Source organism: Pelobates fuscus, chromosome 4 (assembly GCF_036172605.1).
Source record: "Pelobates fuscus isolate aPelFus1 chromosome 4, aPelFus1.pri, whole genome shotgun sequence".
Lineage (NCBI taxonomy): Eukaryota > Metazoa > Chordata > Amphibia > Anura > Pelobatidae > Pelobates > Pelobates fuscus.
This window is the reverse complement of record NC_086320.1, coordinates 91371686-91377685: the sequence shown is the minus strand read 5'-3', so window position 1 is coordinate 91377685 and position 6000 is coordinate 91371686.

Here is a 6000-nt window from a genome sequence, read left to right as displayed (position 1 = left end):
CTAGGTGCCACGCCCATGCTCTGTTTAAAGGAATTGGAACAACTGATAAAGGCTGTGAGGGTCAGATCAAAAAACAAAGTTTCGGGTCAGTTTTAGCGAGGGTTAGAATAATCAACAATGTTTGCTAATGAACAGAAAGCAAAGGCAGTTACTAGAAACGATAGTGCTGAAGAGAATGTAGCGGATATAACTCATGATAGCTGCCACTGGTAAGAATGATCTGCTATCATAGCAATTATATGTCTGTGCGGATATTCTAGATATTTCTGTGAAGTCTCACTAGTGAAAGACATCCAGAATAGATTGGTCTCACTGACTGCACTTTTGACACATATAATACTTAAATGTACCTTTGATTGGACAAAATGGCTCATTAACCTATGTGCAAAACTTATAAATTGGATATTTAAGAACATTTGCACAAACTTAGATCTTGGGATTTGAGAATAGATGATTTTATAAAAATCCATATATTACCTAGAGGGTGAAAAATAAGGCAATTTTGACCCTAAAGACATTTCAAAGAGGAACAATTTAGGGCTCTTTCACCAAACCTGGTTTTTATGAATTAATATGGAAAACCACAAACCTGACATGATCACACATCTCCAACAAATTAACATGGTCCTATAACTTAAATAAAAGTGCCAGTTATGTTAAGAGCCTTCAACATCTTTGCAGTACAAGTCACACTGAAATGCTCACATATACAAGTATAACAGTTTTTTTTTTTTTTACACAAAAAGGCATATACTGCAATTAGTGTACCCGACATACAGGTTCCCATAGGGGTTCTACAATGTGCTAGGGTACATTTTCCAATTCATATACTACATGCATTGTGGAGAACCCAAACTGCAGTTCTGACTAATTGAAATAATTTTACCTAATAATGTGTTTTCCTGGGGGAACATTACCTTTATACTTCGAACCTTATATGATGGTTTAGTCTCAATGCAAGAATGTGCTACCTACACAGTGAAACTGTATTTATATTAGAGCTTCCGCAGCCATCTTCTATTTATTTGTTTCTTTCCGCATTACACAATATATCCTTTAGCAACTTTGTATCAGCCTTCTAATTTCTTTGTGGCAACTGTGGCTCCCTTGACCAACTTTTTAATATGAATGGCTTACTATACAACCATTATTCTACATCCTGTCAAGAGTGTTAAGGTTATTTTTTACTTTATTTAGATAAGTTTACTGCAAAAATGTATTGCCTCTTTCCATTCTTGGATGTTTAATAAATATCGCTATTCACCAGTTTCTGCCCCTGGACATGTTTGATACTTAAACTGATATATAGCTATCTAACTAAAGACTAAATTTCATTTTTTTTATTTTATTTTGGAGGCAATTGCTTTACTGGTGTCCCGTTTGGGGTACACCTTCTATATATATTGTGATTTGTTCTGTTAAAATGTCAATGAATAAGCACCGTAACTAGTTAAAAGTAAAATTCTTGAGAGCTACAAGTTTGGTTACCACCATGACTCATGGTATAGGAGACTAAGGCCTTTTTAATTTTGACAGCGGCTATCATAAAACACTCAGTTACCGGGCCTTAAGGAATGTCAAAACATTATTATGGTCTCAACGCAGGGCCGTCTTTAACATTGATTGGACCCTGGGCAAGCATTTGTTTGGGCCCCCTGGATCCTGCCATCCCTCGCCCTCCCCCGAAACTTTCACTCTCTGGCATGCAATCACACCCTCCACCCCAACACAGTGGCAGAACTAATGTAGACAGGGCACTGGTGCAAGACATTGTTTTGAGCCTTCCCTCTAGCGCAAGAGCAGAGAAAAGATAGATCCTCATCTGTTGTACAATTCCCACGATGCTATGCCAGCTGGGGATCTACCATTTGACCATTCTTGCAGGGCTGTATTTGTGAGCAGTGTTTGTGCATTTGAATGTGAGCATGTTGTTGTATACAGTATGTGTGTGCATGTAGGGTGTAGTATTTGTGTTTAAGTGTAGGGATGTGTTTCTATATACTTTTTGAGTTTGAATTCAGGGGTGTGTTTGTATGTAATGTTTGCAGGGGTGTGGTTGCATGTTGTGTTTGATTGCCTTGATGAATGATATACATTCACAGATATACATACACATTAGCACACTGATACATGCAAACATCTGGACACATGCACACACTGACAACGACTGGCGTATACACACACAGCCACATACATAAATACACGTGCACACACAGAGATAAAGACACTGGCACATCCACACACAGATACACACTTACACAGATATATACACAAATACATATGTATTTGTGTGCAGTGTTGGCGTAGGAATGCTGAGATGTATGCATTGTCACACATATGCACTCTCACACAAACAGTGATACACACAGGAACACAGATACACATGCAGTGGTGTATTTGTGTGCATTGTTAATGTTGTAATGCAGGGTTGTATTTGTGTGCAATGTTAGATGGGATGTATGCATTGCCACACGCACAGATATACACACACAGGTACATATACACACTGACACAAAGGTACATGTACACTGACACAAACACAGCCAGATAAACACACACTGACACACAGCCACAAACACACACTTACACACACAGTGTCAGATACACACACACACACACAGTCAGATACACACACAGCCAGATACACACACAGCCAGATACACACACAGCAGATACACACACAGTGAGATACACACAAACACACATACACACACACAGTCAGATGTACACACAGTGAGATACACACACACACACACACACACACACAGTCAGATACACACACACACACAGTCAGATATACACACAGTGAGATACACACACACAGTGAGATACACACACAGTGAGATACACACACAGTGAGATACACACACACACACACATACAGCCAGACACACACACACACAAACAGTCAGTCATATGAATTCACATAGTTTAGCCACCCTCCTTACCTTTACAGAAGTGTGGCTTCCCTGTAGTCCAGTGGGAGCTGGATGGCTGAGATTGATGGGAGTCTTCTTCTTGGTCTGTACCTCCTCCTTCTCCTTCTCTCCATGTATGTCTAATCCTCCCCAGCGGCACTCTGTTTAATGGGAGGAAGTGACCTCACAACACTTCCTCCCAGCAGGCCGGAAGACAGGGGCTCGGTCAGGAGCTCTCTTAAAGGGCCGGGGGCCCCTGATTACATCACCTGCTGCAGCCCACTGGGATATTTCTCAGTATCCCGGTGGGCTGTTCAGACCTGGCTGCGGACAGGGGGCACACAGGGCAGCTGCTTTGGGCCCCCCAGGAGCAACTGGGCCCGGGGCAGCTGCCCTGTTTGCCCCTTGTTAAAGACGGCCCTGTCTCAACGTGATCGTAATAAAAATCGTTGCACACTGATTTACACTTTATTTTTTTAACGCAACCAGTTTTTCAACCTTCATGCAAAAATAATATAGGTGACAAGTTCACTTTTTGAAAAGACAGAACTTAAAGGATCACTATAGGGTCAGAAACACAAACATGTATTCCTGACCCTATAGTGTTAAAACCACCATCTAGCACCCCTGGTCCCCTCATGCCTCCATAAATATAGCAAATTCTTACTTGTTTTCAAGCCTGAAGCTGTAACTCTGCATGCTGTTTGACTCAGAAAAACAAGCAGTGTGCTGACATCATCAGAAGTGATCCAATCACAGTACTTCCCCATAGGATTGGTTGAGACTGGCAAAGAGGCAGAGCCAGCATGATTCAAACACAGCCCTGGCATAGAGATTAATTGATTCAATGAATCTCAATGAGGAAAGTTCAGTGTCTGCATGCAGAGGGAGGAGGCACTGAATGTTTGGATGCATTTTAGGCAGCCATGACCCAGGACGGATCTCTAACAGCCATCTGAGGAGTGGCCAGTGAAGTTATCACTAGGCTGTAATGTAAACACTGCATTTTCTCTGAAAAGTCAGTGTTTCCAGCAAAAAGCCTGAAGGTAATGATTCTACTCACCAGAACAAATTCAATAAGCTGTAGTTGTTCTGGTGACTATAGTATCCCTTTAAAAACACAACATATTTTAAAGATCAAACTGAATTTGAGAAACACACAGGTTTCTGATGTTTTTACCATGAAAGAATGTTAGTCTGCTAAACTTGCAGAATATAAACTTGTGAATAATTTGACTAACAAAACTAAATGAAAAATGTAAAAGAGAGAAATAGTATATCTATGAAAACGTAGCTTAATTAGGCAATACCTAATCGTGTATTTGAAAATGAGCCACACCGTTTCCCCAAGTTTTAAAAATATATTTTTGCAGTTCTACATTCAATGAAAAATTAAATATATGTAAACAGAGAGCTTAGTAGTTTGTGAATTTATTGTAATTAGGTTTACTCACACTTACGTAAATCTTTCACTTCACATAAAGTTCACTTGTATGCACCCTTATTCCCGTTGTGTAGAATCTACTGAAACTGCTAATGCTTTCTAATAAAATGACAGTCATACAAACTATAAATGTGGCATCTACTTGTGCAGTCTGGCAAATTAGTGTATTTTCTCCACTTGTAATTTCGTTCTCTATTCTCTTGGTACTACACTTGCCTATATCTGGTTAATAGTTAAACAATCTACCAAACTCCCCCCCTCCCCCCACAAAATGTTGTGATTATATTTAATGTGTAGTCACTTATACATCGCCAGGCTTTCGTAAATGTTACAAATAGACTAATCTTAGCTCCCCGTCTTAACTAGAGATACGCTTAGTTGAAACGGAGCTCACATAATTAATAAAGCATTGGTTTCATAATAGATAAGAATAACTGGAAATTCTAAATCTTAGAAAGTGGTCTCTACCAAATGTCCTCATGGCTTGTGATCACTTAAGCTGCAATCTTTTGCAAAATGTATTTAAACATCACATGTTTAACACCCTACAGTGGTTAAATCGAGAAAGAAAACAAACACAACATAAATAGAACAGTCTATTAAAATGGCAACCATTGGTTGAATGTCATCTAAAACCATTCTGTAATTTTATTGATTTTTGTGGATTTCACATACTTTGTACAGCAAACACTGTAGGCAATGAGAAGCTGCAGCACTACTGTTAAAATAGCAGCAAAAAGTATCTTAGTTTCAGAAAATCTGGACAATAAATAGTCTGTCTCTTTGGATGTGAATGCTTAACATGAAGAATTGCCGCAGCTTCATAATGTGACTGCTATTTTATATAGCTTATACACAAAAATATATATATGTAATCTTTTGTCTATATTTTATACAAATACAACAGTAGTTTGTGAATACATTGTAAGTACATTTACATAATAAGCAACACAACTTCCCATCGCTTGATAATTTTTTTTTCTTTAAATGCAAGAAGGATACACAAAATTCAGTCTGGAATGCAAATTTCTTCTATTCTGACTGTGAAACCATTATAAACTAAACTTTTTTTCTTTTTTTTTTTTTAAAATTTATTTTATATTTTTTTATTGTTTAGTATTTGTGAGTCCAAATAGGATTTCCCACTGAAATCAGAAAAAAAAAAAAAGTATAAGTAAAAAAAACGAGTCAGAAGCACATCTATTTTGAATACTTTCTCATGTTATGTAGACAGGAGAGGGCTTCTCTTAATATACAACGTGATCTTCATTCCACACTCTATATTATGCCCATTTTCATTAATTGTATGTTTGCATGACAAACTAAAGCTGGGTGTGATATAGGAAAAAAAATAAAAATGAATGGCATATCCGCGACCTTTCCTTTATTGGCAAGTGCATATTAATACGCTGTGGTGTTGTACAAAGTTCAATAGAGGCAAACTAAATCACAGTATAAAAATATATCATACAACTATTGCTATAATAAAACAGTCTTTTTCTATGGGTAAAGATACATATGTAAGTGACAGGAGGTTGTAGCACCATGAGAGAATTATATCCCAAATTACATTAGCAGCATGATGATCCAAAAGAACAATATTGCAGGAGTGTTTTTGAAAACCTAGGAGATAAAAAC